This window comes from Prionailurus viverrinus, chromosome B4, assembly GCF_022837055.1.
Source record: "Prionailurus viverrinus isolate Anna chromosome B4, UM_Priviv_1.0, whole genome shotgun sequence".
NCBI lineage: Eukaryota > Metazoa > Chordata > Mammalia > Carnivora > Felidae > Prionailurus > Prionailurus viverrinus.
The window spans coordinates 72,227,884-72,248,238 of record NC_062567.1 but is presented as its reverse complement, the minus strand read 5'-3'; the positions used below and the strand labels follow the sequence as shown (position 1 = coordinate 72,248,238).

Sequence of the window (20,355 nt, the reverse complement as noted above, 5' to 3'; positions counted from 1 at the left end):
TCTATTTTCTTAAAAGATGGCTTTTCCCCTGGCCTACAGTTGTCCTCCAAGCTAGATAATGGCCAAGCATTGGAGACAGAAGAGTAACCTGTGTTGAAACTCAGGAACATCCTCCCTGGAATCAGGAGTTCAGCATAAATGGGGGCTCTTTCGGCCCAAATATTTCTTTCCATAGCTTCTTTGAATTAGCTCTGACTCAATTCTGGCAGTTATGCCTTGAGGGGTTGAAGTCAAAATTACACCAAGGAACACATACTGGAAGGACAGGAGCAGATTCTTAATGTTCTGCCCAAGGATATCTAGTTCTGTGTTCAGTAGCAGAATCCAAAAATTGATGAGGATTTGTAACCATGACATAAGAGAAAACTTGCAGAAAGAGTCCTGGAAGTTCACATAGTAGGTGAGATAGGGCACTTGAGTTATCCAGGAGAGAGGGAATCTAGAAGGGCAGAGTTGAAGAGAAGGAATAGAGCTCTTTGGCTCTTTGTTTCCCATAAGGACACACACAAATTAAGTATGTGGAATACTGGAAAATATTCTTGAGGATTTTCTTCCAAAAAGGAAAACAAGCAGCAGTGAGGAAGAGATTTATGTATCTTTGGGCCAGTATCCTTGCTGTGTGTTACAAGATTTGTATTTCTCTTGGGCCTCTAATCTTTTTAGAGAAGTTTGTGATTCTTTCCTAAGGCCCTATACTTCTAATATTAATTTGTCTCTTTGCTTATAGTTATCAGCTACTGTATCATAGCAGAGGTCATGATGGGAATACATGAAACTAGAAGGCATGAATACAGGGCAACAAAGTTGAGTAGAGATTGGAAGGTCCTTCATCTAACTCTCAGTACCCTATATCTCAGGAGATCCTAGCTTTAGGTTTAGGCCAAAGTCTTTTGGAAATTTATTTAATATCCCTAATAACCCCTGAAAATAGGACTCTATTTTCTCTTTCCCCTTCTCTTTTCCTCAGGTCTATGCAACTCAAGCCAGTTTTCCAAGAAGTCTTAACCCTGAATTCTATAGCAACAAGGAATGGTCTTCAAGTCTAAATACAGAAATAGGACCAGAAACTTGATGGAATTGGCATTACTGACTTCCCCAGTACAGAAAACTAAACCATAATTTGAAGAACTTTCCTAAGAAGAGGAGTCACAATATCTGTATCCCAGATTGGAGGAATAGGGAAAGTCCAGGTAAGTGAGTAGAAATGTCTGTCTTATTTAAGCCCAATATAGACAGAAAACAGGTTATGACCTTTCTGCTTCTTCCCTCAACGCAAACTTCTTACTCTCACTTTCTGAGAAGCAAATTCAGTTTGGGACCATCCTAGGGCCAAGCAACAGATGGTCTTGAAGGCAAACTACCTTTTTAGAATCAATTTTATGGAGAACAGATCTAGATTTCAAATCAAGGATGAAAAACACATAAAAAATACATTTCAGTTTTCATTTTCCTAGTAATATTACCTTTGGGAAGATAGACCCTCTTGTAATGAAGAAAATAAGAATATTCCTTATTTCTAATTACTTTCTTCTTCTCTAGATCACTCACCTTCCTAGTTTCCTTCTCTTCCTGATGATAGTAATTCTAGAGACCGAAAGATGGTATACCCAATTTTCTTACAGTCAGGTCCTAAGTAAGTTTTTCTTTTTTTTTTTCCTTTTTTTCAAATAACATCTTTTATTTTTTTTCTTCCAAGATTTTATTTAAATTCAAGTTATTCAACATATTGTGTAGTATTTGTTTCAGAAGTAGAATTCAGTGATTCATCACTTACATATAACACCCAGTGCTCATCACAAGTGCCCTCCTTAGGGTTCCTGGATGGCTCAATCGGTTAAGGGTCTTGATTTTGGCTCAGGTCATGACATCACAATTGTGAGATCTAGCCCATGTTGAGCTCTGTGCTCGGCATGGAGGCTGTCTGCTTGAGATTCTCTCTCTCCCTCTGCCCCTTTCCCGTTTGCACGCATGTGTTCTCTCTCTCTCTCTCTCTCTCTTTCTCTCTCTCTCTCTCTCTCTCTCCCTCCCTCTCTCCCTCCCTCCCTCCCTCCCTCAAAAAAAATGGTAGCAACAAGTGCCCTCTTTAATGCCCATCACCCACTTAGCCCATTCCCCCACCCTCCTCCTCTCCAGCAATCCTCAGTTTGTTCTCTATACTTAAGAGTCTCTTGTGGTTTGCTTCCTTCTCTGTTTTTATTTCATTTTTATTTTTCCTTCCCTTCCTCTATGGTCATCCACATATGAGTGAAGTCAATGGTATTTGCCTTTCTCTGATTGATTTATTTCACCTAGCATAATACACTCTAGTTCCAGCCACATTGTTGAAAATAGCAAGATTTCATTCTTTTTGATGGCTGAGCAATATTCCACTGTACATATATACCACATCTTCTTTATCCATACATCAGTCAATGGACATTGGTTGTCTCCATAATTTGGCTATTATTGTTAGTGCTTCTATAAACATTAGGGTGCATGTACCCCTTTGAATCAGTATTTTTGTATCCTTTGGATAAATACCTAGTAGTGCAATTGCTGGGTCTTAGGGTAGTTCTGTATTTAACTTTCTGAGGAACCTCCATGCTATTTTCCAGAGTGGCTGCACCAGTTTGCATTCCCTCCAACAGTGCAAGAGGGTTCCCCTTTCTCTGCATCCTCGCCCACATGTTGTTTCCTGAGTTGTTAATGTTAGCCATTCAGACAGGTGTGAAGTGGTATCTCCTTGTGGTTTTGACTTGTATATCTCAAATGATTAGTGATGTTGAGCATTTTTTCATGTGTCTGTTATCCATTTTTATGCCTTCTTTGGAGAAGTGTCTGTTCATGTCTTCTGCCCATTTCTTTTTTTTTTTTTAATTTTTTTTTACATTCATTTATTTTTGAGAGACAGAGACAGAACACAAGTCAGGGAGGGACAGAGAGAGGAGACACAGAATCCAAAGCAGGCTCCAGGCTCCAGGCTCCAAGCTGTCAGCACAGAGCCCAACATGGGGCTCAAACTCACAAACTGTGAGATCGTGACCTGAGCTGAAGTCGGACACTTAACCGACTAAGCCACCTAGGTGCCCTGTCCTCTGCCCATTTCTTAACTGGATTATTTATTTTTGGGGTGTTGAATTTGGTAAGTTCTTTATGTATTTCAGATACTAGTCCTTTATCACATATGTCATCTGCAAATATCTTCTCCTATTCCATAGGCTGCCTTTTAGTTTTGTTGATGGTGTCTTTGATGTGCAGAAGCTTTTTTATCTTGATGAAGTTCTAGTAGTTCATTTTTGCTTTTGTTTCCCTTGCCTCAGGAGACATGTCTAGTAAGAAGTTGCTATGGCTGATGTCACAGAGGTTGCTGCTTATGTTCTTTTTTAAGATTTTTATGGTTTCCTGTCTCACATTTAGATCTTTTACCCATTTTGAATTTATTTTTGTGTATGGTGTAAGAAAGTGGTCCAATTTCATTCTTCTGCATGTTGCAGTCTAGTTTTCCCAACATCATTTGTTGAAAAGACTGTCTTTTTTCCATTGGATACTCTTTTTTTTAATGTTTATTTATTTTTTGAGAGAAAGAGAGCACGCATAAGCAGGGGAAAGGCAGAGGGAGTGGACAGAGGATCTGAAGTGAGTTCTGGGCTGAGAGCAGAGAGCCTGATGTGGGGCTCGAACCTGCTAATGGTGAGATCATGACCTGAGCTGAAGCTGGACACTTAACCAACTGAGCTATCCAGGTATCCATCCATTGGATAGTCTTTCCTGCTTTGTCAAAGATTAGTTTACCATATAGTTGTGGGTCCATTTCTGGGTTTTCTATTCTTTTCCATTGATCTATGTGTCTGTTTTTGTGCCAGTACCATACTGCTTAATGATTACAGCTTTGTAATATAGCTTGATGTCTAGAATTGTGATGCCTTCCACTTTGCCTTTCTTATTCAACATTACTTTGGCTATTCGGGGTCTTTCCTGGTTCCACACAAATTTTAGAATTGTTTGTTCTAGCTCTGTGAAAAATGATGGTGTTATTTTGATTATGACGGGGATGTCCACTCTCACTACTGTTAGTTAAAATAGTACTGGAAGTCCTAGCCTCAGCAATGAGACAACAAAAAGAAATAAAAGGCATCCAAATCAGCAAGGAAGAAGTCAAATATTCACTCTTCACAGATGACATGATTCTCCACATGGAAAACCCAAAGACTCCACTATAAAATTGCTAGAACTGATACATTAATTCAGCAAAGTCACAGGACATAAAATCAACATACAGAATTCTGTTGCATTTATATACACCAAAAATGAAGCAGCAGAAAGAGAAATCAGGAAACCAATCCCATTTACAGTTGCATCAAAAAACATAAGATACCTAGGAATAAACCTAACCAAAGTGGTAAAAGATCTGTACTCTGAAAACTATAGAACACTTATGAGAGAAATTGAAGAAGACACAAAGAAATGGAAAAACATTACATGCTCATGGAATGGGTGAACAGATATTGTTAAAATGTCTATACTACCCAAAGAAATCTACACATTCAATGTAATCCCTAAGTAAGTTTTTCTTTGTTTCTTATTGAGAAGATGACAGGCCATGCGTTAATTCAGAAATCATAATGCTGGGAAGTGGGGACTGCCAGGGAATTGATATGATGAAATCTGACAAAAAGCTTCAATGGTGAACCTAGGGAAGATGATTTTCTGATAGTTTGTAGTGTGTATTTGTTTATATGTGTGTGTATTTCTGAAATGTGATTTCAGGATAGTGCTAATAGAGGGTAGATGGTCCTACATGTACCTATCCTTCTTACTAAGCTTCTAAGTCATGAGTTGGCAAACATTTTCTATAAAGGACCAGATAGTAAATATTGTTTACTTTGCTATCCATAGTCACTGTCACAGCTACTCAACTGTGCCACTGTAGCATAAAAGCAGCCATAGACAAAATGTAAACAAATAAGCATGCACATTGAAATATGAATTTCATATAATTTTATGTGTCACAAAATATTATTCTTCTTCTGATTTTTTTTCAACCATTTAAAATTGGAAAATCCACTTTTATTCACAGTTCATATAAAAACAGGTGGCAGGCCAATTTTTCCTGAGGGCTGTAGTTTGCTCATTCCTATTCTATGTTCATAAGATTTCATTGTGCATTTGGGAAGTACAGAGTGGGGTGTAAACTGTGGGCATTTAAAAGGGGATATCAAGCTGGATATTCAGAGTGAATATCCAATTAAATATAGGCCAAAATCAGGCATTATGATCTCTCTTGGAACCCAGGAATTTTATTTTATTTTTTTTTCAAGGGTGACAATATTTAATATTTATTTATTTTTTTTTTCAATATATGAAGTTTATTGTCAAATTGCTTTCCATACAACACCCAGTGCTCATCCCAAAAGGTGCCCTCCTCAATGCCCATCACCCACCCTCCCCTCCCTCCCACCCCCCATCAACCCTCAGTTTGTTCTCAGTTTTTAAGAATCTCTTATGCTTTGGCTCTCTTCCACTCTAACCTCTTTTTTTTTTCCTTCTCCCCCATGGGTTTTTATTAAGTTTCTCAGGATCCACATAAGAGTGAAACCATATGGTATCTGTCTTTCTCTGTATGGCTTATTTCACTTAGCATAACACTCTCCAGTTCCATCCATGTTGCTACAAAGGGCCATATTTCATTCTTTCTCATTGCCACGTAGTACTCCATTGTGTATATAAACCACAATTTTTTTATCCATTCATCAGTTGATGGACATTTAGGCTCTTTCCATAATTTGGCTATTGTTGAGAGTGCTGCTATAAACATTGGGGTACAAGTGCCCCTATGCATCAGTACTCCTGTATCCCTTGGGAACCCAGGGATTTTAAATACTACTTTAAATTTTGATTAACGTAATGCGTGCAATAAGAACGAAGTCAAGTAACATTGAAAGACTTACTATAAATATAATGGCTTTCTACCCCACTCCTTCTTATTTCTTCAAGTCTTCCTGCCCAGAGACAACAACTTTGGACTCCTTTTCTAGCTGTGTCTTCTGGCTTTCATATATCTCTGTTTGCCTATCTACAAATTTCCAAATATCTTTTTCATTCATTTATTTTTGACATTGTCCTTTGACTTCCAATTGTGATAGATAGGAATGGTAGAGAAAATATAGCTTTGCTGTGCTTCCATAACTCTCTACTTTTCTTTCCCCATCTTCCCAGTAGAGTTATATACAGTTTTTGGTTAAGTCAGCATTCAGTATTTACATTATTATTGTCTGTCCAGATATTCTATTAGATTATTGTAATGTACTGTGATTACGTTCTTACCTCTTCACTAACATTGGTAATTGCTTTATCTTTTCACAGTTTTTACATAAATTTTCCTTTACCAATTGCTATTTCTTCTGACATCTTGTCTTCCAAAAACTTTTCATTACAGATTCCCACAAGGGCAACTTCATCAGCTAATCTATCAGTTCCAGTGTGTGTGTGTGTGTGTGTGTGTGTGTGTGTGTGTGTGTGTGTGTGTAAATGAGAGAGAGAGAGAGAGAGAGAGAGAGAGAGAGAGAGAGACTCTCCCTAGAGATTTATTCTACTCCTTTGATCCTGCTGTGCAGCTGTGATTCTGAGACTTCCCTTTACTGCTATCCTAAGAATTCCCCTTGGCTTTGTCCTGATTTGAATTACCAATTTCTTGGATCTCATGCCTTCCTTTTTTTCTGATGGAATATACTTACTAGTAGCTTTGTGAAGATTTTAAAAATGGCATAATGACAGAGGGAATTGGGATAGCAGCACTTAATATGTATGACTTTTGAATCACACTGTTCTAGTCTGGTACGTAATTCTCATTTTAGGATATCTCTTCATCATTGGGATTCTTTCACCTCTCTCTTGTGGGATCTCCTATGTTCTGCATCCCATATGTTACTCCTTTCTTAGTCTACTCCCTTTTTTTGGAGTAAAGTATCCTGTAGTATCTTCTGAGAAAAAGTGCATGGGAGGTAAAAGTAAGAACTTGCATGTCAGAAATGTCTTTATTCTACCCTCACACTTGATTGGTAGTTTCACTGGGTTTAGTATTCCAGGTTGGATATATTCTTTTTCTGTGGTATTTACCCATTATTTTGTAGATTCTGGAGTTGCTTTTGAGAAGCATTTCTGTTTCTGATTCTTTTTATCTTACCTATTTTATCTTTCTATTTTTCTATATTTCTATCTATCTGGAAGCTTACAAAATCTTCTCTTTGTCCCAGTGTACTGTAGTTTTACAGTGATATACTGTGGTGTATTTCTATTTTCTTTATCACACTGAGCATTTTGTGGACCCTTCAATCTGGAAATTCATGAAATTCTAAGAAATTGTTTGGTTCTAAGAAAAAAATTTGAAATGATTTTGATGATGATTTCCTCCCATATGATAATCTCTTTGGCTCTTTGCCTCACTTCCTGAGAGATACTCTTTTCCAACTCTTGTATTGTGTTTCTATATCATATTTAATTCTAAGAGCCCTTCATTTGTCTTCTAAATATTCCTTTTCTTAGCATCCTATACTTGCTTCATGGATGCATTTCATCCTCTGAGTGTCTGTGAATTTTGACTTTTGGTTTTCTTTTCTATGCACATTCTCTGTTTCCTCCAAGTTGCCTCCCCGCCCACCTTTGTTACTGTTAGTTTGATTTGGCCTTTATTTCTCATATTGGAAGTTTTCTTATTTGCCTGGTAATACTTTGTTGTCTGTTCATATGTAGAGTAGAAGGCTAAAGTATAGATTGAAATTCCAAAATGCTTTAGTGGGGACTTGTTAACTATGAGCTTTTTTACTGGTTACACTGGTTGGGTCTTTGGTTAGGAAGTCCTGATATCAATACGTTTAGGTCCTTCCTCTCTGGTTGCTCTGATTCATCAGAGAAGACTCTTCTGGTCTTCTACTTGGAGGCTAAAGATGTGGCTGCCAGCACTCTGGGAGTTAAATGGGAGAGGAGATCTGAGAATCTTACCATCTAGGAAACATATCTTTCTTTAATCCCCCTATTTTTGGGGTAATATTAATGCCTTCAAATAGAACTATTGTAGCTGAGACAAAATCACTCTGTTTACTTCCTCCAAAGAATAAATATCCAATTTTCTGCTAGGATGGGTAAGAGATGGTCTCAGAGCTATTGCAGTGAGGGAAAGGATGAAGGATTAAAAAAAAATTTAAGTAACTTTCAACTAGTTCTTCCCATTTTAGCCTTCACTCCACACTTTTCATTCTCAGTTCCAGAGGATTTTGCACATCACAAATTGTTCTTAGCCCCATGCCCCTGCCTAGCTGGTGGCCTGGAATTTGCCTTTCTTAGTTCTGCAAAATCAGATACCATGCATCTATCTGCCTTCAGTTTCTAAAATATATTGTGCTGATGTTTTATCTTTTGTTTACTCTGTACGTTTGTATCTTTCAAAAAAAAATCCTTCTGCTAAATTAGATGTTTGTATTCAAACTACAATATTCTGGCTTCCATGAACTTTGACCTCTCTTATTAGCCCTCAATTAATTCATTAACAATATATAGGATGCCAGTCCAACAAAAGCAAATGGCCAGTTTGCTGCATTGTCATGAAATCATCATTTTGACAAATTTACCTCTTAAAAGTTTTTTTTAATCTTTATTTATTTTTGAGAGGCAGAGACACAGAGCATGAGCAGCGGAGGGGGAAGAAAGAGAGGGAGACACAGAATCTGAAGCCGGGTCCAGGCTCCAAGCTGTCAGCACAGAGCCTAACGCGGGCGGCCGCTCTCGAACCGTGAGAGCATGACCTGAGCTGAAGTCGGACGTTTAACTGACTGAGGCACCCAGGCACTCCAACAAATTTACCTCTTTGTTTTAGCTATTTACTATTATTTAAAGTTTTTAAAAAATCATTTGTTGCCCAATAGCATTTTAAATAATGTTCTGTTTTCTTTACACCATCTCTTGCTACCATAGCTAGATACTGAGGAGCAGAGAGAGGAGATGAAAGATTATAAAAACAAAAAATAATAAGAACATGTTCTAGAATACGAAGAATTCTTACGATTTTATTTAAGAATGTATTCTTCATGAATATATTTTAGTAATTACCTAAGTAGATTCTATTTATAAGAATAAATGTATTTGTTTTTGAAAAGCTCTTATTAATTGAATATTCATGTTTAACTGTCAGTGAGGTTCTTCCTTAGCCAGAAATCCTTATTTTTTAATGAAGTTTTTTATTCTTAAGAAGTTTTTCCAAAAAGGTGACATCATACAAGATATGTAATAAGTTATCCTGAAAGCAAAAAGAAATGTTCAATCAAAAAGGAATAACTCTGCCAGTGACTGAAGTTCTTAATTTACTGTACTCTGTGATGAAGTTCTTATGAATCCTACTCTAGAGAATTCTGTTCCCTATACATGTAAAATGAAATTCAGACACTTTCTCTGATCTACATGATCTGTCCTCTGGCCACCCTGCCACTTCTCTGCCCTTTGCACTCTGCTCCAGTCACTCTAGTCTTTCTATTTCTTGAACTCACCAAGCTTATTCCCACCTTAGCACTTTGACACTTTGTATTCTCTCTGCCTGGAACCCTCTGTTCCAAAATCTTCATATTTGCTCCTTCACATCATTCTTGTCTCAGGTCATTCCCTGACCACCCGGTTTAAGGTAGTGTAACATTTGTTATTATCTGAATGATGTCCTCCTTGTTTACCTACTGATTTGTTAATCGACTTCCCCTTCCTCCAGAATCTATGATCTGTAAGAATGTCTTCTTCATTGCTGCAATTCTTGCATCTAAAAGAGTGTCTGGAGCATAGTAGATGCTCAATAAATATAAGGCTGAATGCCATATATTTAAAGGTGTAGAGAATACAGTGGTGTAGTAGCCTGTTCTTCACTGCCCCTTATGAATGGGTAAAGGAGGACGCCCACAAATATGACTGTGTGAGGACTTGGGTATGACTTTCTTCCAGGAAGCATGGAAGAGCAAAATTTTAAAGAACTAAAAGGGCCTCATGCAAGAGACATTGAGATATTGTTTCACCAGGTAATGATCTGGGCTCGCTTAGGTTTATGAACCAAGAATTGACCTTAGTTTGATATAAATTAGAGTGAATGGCCCATGAGTAGGAAAAGAATTACATGAATTTACTAGAAATACTTGAACAGTGATACATCATTAAGGGAAAGACTGCCAACAGGAAGTCCTTGCCCCTTCTGCTTATTCCTATCTTTCCTTAAACAAACTTCTTACCTTCCTTTTGACTTCCACCTCTTTTACTTATTGCCTGCTCTTTTCCTTTTAACTAGACCCCTTTTCATCACTTACATAATAACTACTTGGATTATAGAGAGATTTGGTTTTTGTGTCAAATAACACAGGAGTCAGGAAATATACGACCACATTCCTCAAGTATTAAATCTCATGTTTACTTATATTTGTGTATTTTTATGTTTGTGTAGCTATTTGTCTTTCTACTATCTGAGAATAACATCAAGCTAAGGAAAGAAAAAGTAACAAATTTTAAAATAGGGTACTACCTAGATTGTGGACACATTTCATGTGAGGGAATTAGTGACAAATCTTGTGGATAGTACTAGACTTCAGCCTTATCTAATATTGATCTTCTGAAATTTCATTGGCCCTGTCCATCACTGACCTTATCCTAGACCCAGAAGTAAAGAGAATTGACAGAATGAGAATCATTAATTGGTTGAGTCAGTGTCTAAAAACTCCTAGTGTAAGACTTTCTAGTAAATTCTGTGTTTGCAAGTGTTGCTTAGGCTCAAGGCTTATGTGGGAGCTCTCACTTTCCCCTGATCCCCAAATCTAAATTTTGGATCATATACTCCCAGGTATGCCTACAAAGAGGAAAAAGTAACATCCTCTTCCAAGGGGAGTCCTAACTCCACCTATGGAGTTAGCTCTGTGTTGAGGAGGAGGATTAATAAAGGGGGCTGGCATGCTCCCTAGGGACTAAGGTCAGCTAAGGCGTGAAGGCAAGGAGTGCATGATGTCTTTAAAGATTATATAATTTCCATGGCTTCTAACGTGTCATGTATAAACATGAAAACATAGGCTTTTTTTTTCCACTTGACTATCATGATGAAGACATTGCTAAGAAAATCCTTACTATCATTATAAAACAATTGTTTCAATCCAAGGAAAAAAGAAAATTTCAAACTTTCAATAACAACACCTATATAACAGACCATTGTGATATATTATGGAAGGAAAAGGTGATCAAGATCCATGTGAACTAAATTATGACATAGGGTTGGAGAGTTGATATATCTCTGAGGTAAGACTGTGAAGGTGTACTGCTGGCATTGTCAGCTGAAAGCAACATTCATTCCTAATCATTCACTCCTTCTTATGATCTTTATTTACTAGGAGATATCAAGAAAAAGCATTTGCTAGGTCAATAGCTGCATATCAGGAACCATGGAATGGCTTAACCTGGTTAAGGTTTTTTTATTTTTATTTTTTAGATTTATTTATTTATTTTTGAGAGACAGAGAGAGACAGAGCACAAGTAGGGGAGGGCCAGAGAGAGAGAGAGGGAGACACAGAATCCGAAGCAGTCTCCAGGCTCTGAGCTGTCAGCACAGAGCCCGATGCAGGGCTCGAACTCACAAACCGTGAGATCATGACCTGAGCCGAAGTCGAAGTCAGATGCTTAACCAACAGAGCCACCCAGGCGCCCCACACCTGGTTGTTTTTAATGATCCATTTTCATTTTCGAGATCTATCACACAGGCCACAAAAGAGAGTTGAATGGGGATGTGGTGGGAATCACCACCCCTGCATCTTTAAAGTTCTTGGTGGTGGCACTAATCTTTGTATTCCTTCCAGGAGTGTGACATTGCCTTTGATTTACTGTTTTCCTAGTGGCTTCCATTTTGCCTTTCCCAGAAAAATAGCCTTCACTCCACAGGTCAGGGAACCAGTGTGAGGATTCTGCCAGCTGCTGACTGTGCATTTTAGAAATGGAGAGATAACCACGGGATAGTTTTTGGTGACCCATTGCGCCCTCTGAGAGGTGAATCTGAGCTAAAACTCCATTGATTACCTAACCTCTATAAGCCCCTTTTCTGACTGGTGGACCACAGTGACATTTTGAGTCTCCTGGAAGTTGTGTCAGTTCAGGGTTAGTGTCCGGTGGTCTCTGAAAGATCTAATTACTTTCTTTTCCCTAGTGCACAGTTACTCTGATAAAAGGCCATAGTTACCTTTGGAGAAGGCTGGGATAAGGATTAATAGTATAGTATATATCTTAAGAGATTTTTGAGGATTGGCTCATAGGATTATCAAGGCTGAGAAGTCTCACAATCTGCTACCTGCAAACTGGAGACACAGGCAAGGTGGTGTATAATTCCAGTCTGAATCCAAAAGCCTGAAAACTGGAGCACCAATGATAGAAGTTGCAATCTGAAGGCAGGAGAAAACCAATGCCACAGCTCAAGCAGACAGAGTGAATTCTCCTTTCTTCTACATTTTTATTCTTTTTAGGCCCTCAACAAATTGATACACAGCCACGTTGGGAAGAGTAGTCTTCTTTACTCAGTCCAGCTATTCTAATGTTAATCCCTTCTAGAGACACTCACAGATACACCTAGAAATACAAACATTTGGGCATCCTGTGACCCCGTCAAATTGACACATAAAATCAACCATCATATTTCCATTGCCCCTTATTGCCCTACTGGCTCAGGTTACTCCAGCAAGCCTCTCACATCCAGATATTTCAAGGTAAATGGTAGGCATACTTCTTTAGGAACATATAAATATGACAAGCTCCCCACAAAAGTTATGACGGTAGCATCATCAGTTCCACCATCTGTGAGCATCTGAGCAGGGATATATCCACTTGCCTCCCCCCTTCTAAATACACTCCCCAAAACCTACTGGGAACTTTCTTGGGACCTCCCTCCTTACTCTTCTTGGTGTGATGGTGGAGGAAGCTGCCCTGTCTTCTATGAGAAAGGAGGGGAAAGCCACCAATCTTTTCTAAGCCATCACAACTCTGATAATTTTTTCTTCTCCCCTCCCCAGTCTTTTGCTGTTTGAACTGGGAAACGTGGAGTAGATAGTCGAGTGTGGGAAAACTAGTTTGTCTGCATCTTACTGAACCTGGAGGGAGTATCTGACTCCCAAATGTGGCTAGCACTTTGGTGGTATCTCTTTTGAACATGAGGATTTCAGTACCTCTCTGCCTCACTAAAGGCCCTAGGCATCAATTCTTGAGCAACAGAGATAGCTCCACTCAATATTAGTTACATTTACATTTTTTTTCCTGAAATGATACACAAATAGGTGGAAACACTGGTTACCTCTGGAAAAGGAAATTTAGAGGCTGGAGACATAATTACCTGTCTATATTACCTATTTAAAAATAAAGTAATCTTAAAAGGGGAGAATGGGAGACTTGCTTCTAAATTTGCTGTGCCTAAATAGTTTCTGGACAATGGTTAAGGCTAACAGCCTAATGGAAGTGGACTGAGGTATGCATTTTCCTGGGGCAGGTCATCATGCAGGTAAAGAAGTTAAGCTTGGAGTAGTGGATCTAAGGATCTGTGAGATTAGAGCAAGAGTATGAGGGCCAAATATTTTGGACATTTCTGGGGACTAGGGTGAGGCCAGAGAGAATTTCTGGAATGCAGTAGAAGTGACTTTCTGAATATATTAGTATTCATGGTTGACATAATGAATCTGCATATTGGCATGTCCTGTGTAGTCATTCACTCAATAACAAGAATAGAGTGTCACAAGGACAGGGAGTTTTGGCTCTTGCTTACTGATGCATCCCTGGCATTTAGAACATTGCCTGGCAAATTACAGACATTCTAAGTCTATTTGTGGAATGAATAAGTGAATGGGGATAAGACAGATAACACTAACATCCAGAATCAGAATGTCGTCCATGAATACTAATTCTGAAAAATGCCGTGCACTTCCTGTCAGTGGAAGAGCTCCCTTCAGCCACTCTACATCCCTGCCTTCCAATAAGGTATGGGAAGGTCTGGAGGAAAGAAAAGGGGAAAGAAGCTGCTAAGCTGCTTAGGGTGAGAGTAACTGGAGTAGGGACTAGAGCGAGCAGACCCAAGGCTGGGATGCACTATTATGAATTCCCCTCCAGTTTTTGGTTTCATACTCTTGCTCTAATCTCAAGGTACTACTGAACAGAGTCCTAAATTTGTAAGAATAGGGGTGGGGGCTGGGAGTACAGATCTGCTCCTAATTTGCATGTCTACATCCAATTTAGAAAATACACAAAGATCTCTCTCCTCTCTAGCTCAGATGTCTTGCTCTAGACCATGTTTAAAAGTTTCTATTAATTTCTGATTTTTTCTGCTCTAATTATGTAAGGCATTGTTGGATATGAAAAAACAGACCCTCTTCCACTTTTAGGAATTTATCATACAGAAATCATTGTTCAGCTATGTCAAGGATATGTGTACAAGATGTTCACTTACTTATAACAATGAAAATTTAGAAACCCAATTATCCAACAACAGGAGAATGGTTCAATAAATCATGATCCATCTGTGGGGGCAATACGTAGAATGGTGGTTAAAAACATTGGCTCTGGAGTTAGAATGTCTGGATTCAAATCCTGGCTCTGCTGTTTACTAGTTGAGTGGCTAAATCTCAATTTCCATATCTATAAAATGGAGATATTCTAGTCTCTACCTAATATAGTCATTCTGTGACTTTGAATAAATTATTTAATCTGCTTGATCTCACTTTGCCACCAGTAAAATAAAAGTGGTAATATCTGCCTCCCTGGAAATAAACTAATCACCATGTAAATTGCTGAGTTTAATGTCTGACATAAGTAATAATAATAATACCTCACATTTATCGCACCATTGTAATGTGTCAGGCATTGTTCACTTTATTATTTTTTAAACTACATTTTCTTGTCTTTTTTTTAATGTTTATTTATTTTTGAGAAAGAGAGAAAGACAGAACATAAGTAGGGGAGGGGCAGAGAGAGAAGGAGACACAGAATCCAAAGCAGGCTCTAGGCTCTGAGCTGTCAGCACAGAGCCCGACGATGCAGGGCTCAAACTCACGAACTATGAGATCATGACCTGACCCCAAATCAAGAGTCCAAAGCTCAACTGGCTGATCCACCCAGGTGCCCCCAATGAATACATTGTTAAATCACATAATAAGGACTACAGAGAAGGATGATCCAGAGTTGGTTAATTCAACAACTCATTAACTTCATTAGAAGCTTAGGTGTCTTCTAAATCTTTCTGCTCTGCAATGCTCACTTGGTGTTGGTTTATCTTTTTAGTCTGGATGCTCCATGCTTCCAAGATGGCTGACAAAATCCTGAACATCACACATTCAGAGGAGCAGGAAATGTCCCTGTGCTTATGTCCCTTGAAAGAGTGAGGACAGGGGTGCCTGGGTGGCTCAGTTGGTTGAGCATCCGACTTCAGCTCAGGTCATGAACTCCCATTCACAAGTTTGAGCCCTGCATCAGACTCTGTGCTGACAGTTTTGAGCCTGGAGCCTGCTTTGGATTCTGTCTCCCTCTCTCTCTGCCCCTTTCTGCTTGCCCTCTGTCTTTCTCTTTCTCTCAAAAATAAACATTTAAAAAAATTTTTTAAAAAAAGAGTGAGGATAATCTTCCCAGAAGCCTACCAGGAGATTAGCCTCCCAAATATTTTACTGGATTTTCATCATACTCTTATACTTAAAGTAATGCTTGGCAAGGGAAATAGGATCACCATGATAGGTATGGACTAATTAAGACTGTCCCCCTGTAGCTACCCAGCTACCCTTGGGGCATTTGAAAAGGAGAAACAAAATTAGGAATCTATTAGAATAAAGGGGAGAAGTGTTATTTACATTTTTGTTTGATTCTTTCCCTTTGAGTGTGGACTGGACCTATTGACCTTTTCCTAATGAATATAATACAGGAAAAATGATTGGATGTCACTTGCATGATTAGGTTATAAGAGACTTCACCTTCCATGGGGCTGGCATTTTCTCTGTCTGGCTTTTCTTGTGTGCTTCAGTGAAGCAAAGTGGAAAGGCTCATGTGGCAAGGAATAGAGGTCAGCCTTTTGCATTACTAGGGAGGAACCAAGGCCTCAGTCCAAATATATAAACATTCATGACACTAAATAAATATCCAGTATGCTGGATGGCTTCCTTTTGCCCTTAAAAATCCATTCTCCACCCTGCTCTGTGCTCCCAGGGAATAATCTGTAAGTTCTCCACCATGGGCTTCCTTGCCATCTTACTTCCATTTGGATTCTACCAAGAGGGTCACTGTCTGAAGATGAGAGATAGAACAGAGGATGAAGCCTGGGTACTTATTCTCCCAGCAACTTCTCTGTGAATGTGACCTTATTGGAAACAGGGTCTTTGCAGATATAATCAAGTTAAGATGAAGCCATACTGGACTAGGGTGTGCACTTATCCAATGACTGGTGTCTTTTTGTAAGAAGAGGGGAATTTGGACACAGACATATAGGGAGATGGGCAGGTGATAATGAAATATTGTGTCTATAAGCTAAGGAATGCCAGGGATTGCCAGGGGTAACCACCACCAGAAGGAGAGAAGCATGGAACAGATTCTCCCTCAGAGCCTCCAGGAGTAATCGATCCTGCTTATACCTTGATTTTGGACTTCTAGCATTCCAAACTGAGAGAGAATAGATTTCTGTTGTTTTAAACTACCCAGTTTGTGAAGTTGGTGGTACTTTGTTATGGCAACCCTAAAAAACAAATACATTAATCAGTCTTTTTTTTTTTTGGCATAATGTTAGAAAACCATAACTCTGTGCTGAATGGCTGTTACCATTTTAATGGTTTTTTTACTGATTATGATAGTAATACATGCTATTAAAAAATAGAAAGATTCAAAGAAAAATAACGATTAGGAAATCACATCCATAATACTTTTGTGGTTATCATTTTGGTATTTTCTATTTATCCCTTGCCAAAATGTGGCTTTACGTAGCTTTTTATATGATATATAGAATTCTTCATCCTGATTTTTCACTTAAAATTATAGGTAAACAGGTATTCATGGAGTAAGCAACATAAATGCCATTATATAGGTGTTCCATGTTTTACTTAACAGTTTGTTTTTTTGAATAATTGTTTTGTTTAGGTTCTTTTTGTTTTGTTATTGGAAACAATCTGTGATGCAGGGTATGATGAGATGAAAGTCTTATTTCCAGAAGGGGATTTAATCTAGCTATTGATGATTGGTGTAGATTAGAGAAGTGCTTGTTAACAAAGATGTCCCAAAGTCAGAGACCAGCCTCTCCTCACTAATCCAGAAATGACTGCAAAACAAAGATTTAGGGTAGGAGTGGAGTGGGTCTTCCAGGAACAGTCCGTAAGTTACATACCAGGGAGAGCTGACCCTGAAGTTGCCAGGTTACTCAGGATGCTTGGAACAAGATCTGTAGGGACACTTCCTGGACATGTGCCCTTGTTCACTCTTTTAATAAATCCCAGCTGCTTCTGATCCTCTTTGAGCTGTCACTTGGGGAGTTACTGTAGGCATCTTTCTAACTAACCTCTTGAGACTTATTTAGAGTAAAAGCAAACCTGAGACTGACCTTAAATTGATCTAAAGTAAAGCTGCCTATGGGGATTTCCACACTTGGAACTACAGGGAATCTCTAAGTAGCAAATGCTAATGAGGCCCTGACAGTCTCAGTTCAACTCTACTTTCTTCTCCCCTAAGGCCTATTACCACAGACACCAGAGAAGAAGGGAGAATGAGGGGTTCAGCCTGGGCAGAGACTGGCTGGAACCCAAGTGCCTCCTCAGAGTATGCTCAACACTATTACCAGGCTTCCCCAGGTAGCAAAAGTTTGGAAGTTCAAAGTCATTTCTATTGGCCTAACTGGGATGTGCTGGGAAATGCTCTGTGTTATAATTACTGCTGCCTACTATAATAGTAGGCTTTTGCTTGAGATTACTAAATCTGGAAGAATATCCATTATTTGTATCTTTCTTTGATTTACTTCAGAAAGTGAAGCATGGCAAAGTCATGCCCTGAACAAAGAACCTTTGTAATGAGATTGGAAAACTTTCAAGCAGAATGGGCTCCTCCCTGAAAGGCTGAGTCACAGGGAAGTTACCCAGGTACCCAATCTATGGAAACCCCTTCTTCTTACCCTAGAACTAGAAAATGTTCAGATCATTACCTCATTCTTTCATTCAAAACATATATTCAGTCTACTGTGTGCCAATGCTGTGCATTATGGGAGACAGATGAATAAAATACAGTTTTGCATTAAGATAGGTAAAAATCTGGCAGGAAAGAGAAGTCATTAAAAACAATCACTATAAGAGTACCACATATTAAGTACCACAAGTGAGGCACAAACAGAAATTAGAAGATGTTCAGCCATGAGACATTATACTCAATTTCTGACTAGAGAAATAAGGAGAGGCTTCAGAGAGGACTGGGCATTTAACTTGAAACTTAAATTTTTCAAATATTCTATCCTTTCTTTACCCATGGCAACTGTCCTGGCTCAGACCTTTATTATATCATTTATTTATCCATTCACTCACTCATTCAACATTTTTGTTTAAAATCTACAAAGTACCAGGGTTAAGGCCAGGTATTGGGATACAACAGTGAACAACAGAAATGGCTCTTGCCTTCATGGAGCTTATACTCTACTTGAGGAGATAAGTAAACAGACAAATAAGAATTATGACAGAATTCAACAAAGGGCTAGTTAGGGAATAGCAAGGGGACCAGCTTTAAAGAGGAGGGTCAGAGAAAGCTAATCTGAGAAAATGATACATAAAGACATAAGGGATGGGAGTGAGCTAGACATGGAAGAAATTAAGGCAAGAGCATTCTAGAGATGTAATAACATACGGAAAGGCATGAAATAGGGAAGAGCTTGGAAAGTTTAAGTTTCTGAAATAAGACTCATGTGGCTGGAATATAGTGAAAGAAGAAGACACCAGAGTGAAATGAGATTGGAGAGATCAGAGGGCAGAGGGAGGGTAATACATAACCTTGAATGCTATTATTAGGAATTCAAATTTTATTCTAAATGCAATATGAGCGGTCGCGGCAAGATGGCGGCTTAGGAGGACGCTGGGCTCACCGCACGTCCTGCTGATCACTTAGATTCCATCTACACCTGCCTAAATAACCCAGAAAACTGCCAGAGGATTAGCAGAACGGAGTCGCCGGAGCCAAACGCAGACGAGAGGCCCACGAGAAGGCACACGGAAGAGGGTAGGAAGGGCGGCGAGGCGGTGCGCGCTCCACGGACTGGCGGGAGGAAGCCGGGGCGGAGGGGCAGCTCGCCGGCCAAGCAGAGCCCCCGAGTCTGGCTGGCAAAAGTGGAGGGGCCTGACGGACTGTGTTCCCACAACAAGCGCGACTTAGCGTCTGGGAGGTCATAAGTTAATAGCTCTGCTCAGAAAGCGGGAAGGCTGGAGGACAAAGGGAGGGAGAGCTGCTGAGCCCCCTGACGACAGAGCTCAGTTTGGTGGGGAACAAAGGCGCTCGCCAGCGCCATCTCCCCCGCCCATCCCCCAGCCAAAATCCCAAAGGGAACCGGTTCCTGCCAGGGAACTTGCTCGCTCCGCGCAAACACCCAACTCTGCGCTTCTGCGGAGCCAAACCTCCGGCAGCGGATCTGACTCCCTCCTGCTGCCACAGGGCCCCTCCTGAAGTGGATCACCTAAGGAGAAGCGATCTAAGCCTGCCCCTCCTGCCCCCGTGCACCTTGCCTACCCACCCCAGCTAATACGCCAGATCCCCAGCATCACAAGCCTGGCAGGGTGCAAGTAGCCCAGACGAGCCACACCACCCCACAGTGAATCCCGCCCCTAGGAGAGGGGAAGAGAAGGCATACACCAGTCTGACTGTGGCCCCAGCGGTGGGCTGGGGGCAGACATCAGGTCTGACTGCGGCCCCGCCCACCAACTCCAGTTATACACCACAGCACAGGGGAAGTGCCCTGCAGGTGCTCACCACGCCAGGGACTATCCAAAATGACCAAGCGGAAGAATTCCCCTCAGAAGAATCTCCAGGAAATAACAACAGCTAATGAGCTGATCAAAAAGGACTTAAATAACATAACAGAAAGTGAATTTAGAATAATAGTCATAAAATTAATCGCTGGGCTTGAAAACAGTATACAGGACAGCAGAGAATCTCTTGCTACAGAGATCAAGGGACTAAGGAACAGTCACGAGGAGCTGAAAAACGCTTTAAACGAAATGCATAACAAAATGGAAACCACCACAGCTCGGCTTCAGGAGGCAGAGGAGAGAATAGGTGAACTAGAAGATAAAGTTATGGAAAAAGAGGAAGCTGAGAAAAAGAGAGATAAAAAAATCCAGGAGTATGAGG

General features: G+C 39.7%; 1 protein-coding gene across 1 annotated transcript in view; it reads left to right on the top strand.

Moving 5' to 3' along the window:
• LOC125169661 (olfactory receptor 10AD1) overlaps window positions 1–20,355 on the top strand; it is a 113,898-nt gene that overhangs the window by 15,709 nt on the left and 77,834 nt on the right. The window contains exon 2 of the mRNA XM_047865236.1: window positions 968–1,190. The gene's annotated coding sequence lies outside the window, so the exon portion shown is untranslated. The remainder of the gene's footprint in view (window positions 1–967; window positions 1,191–20,355) is intronic.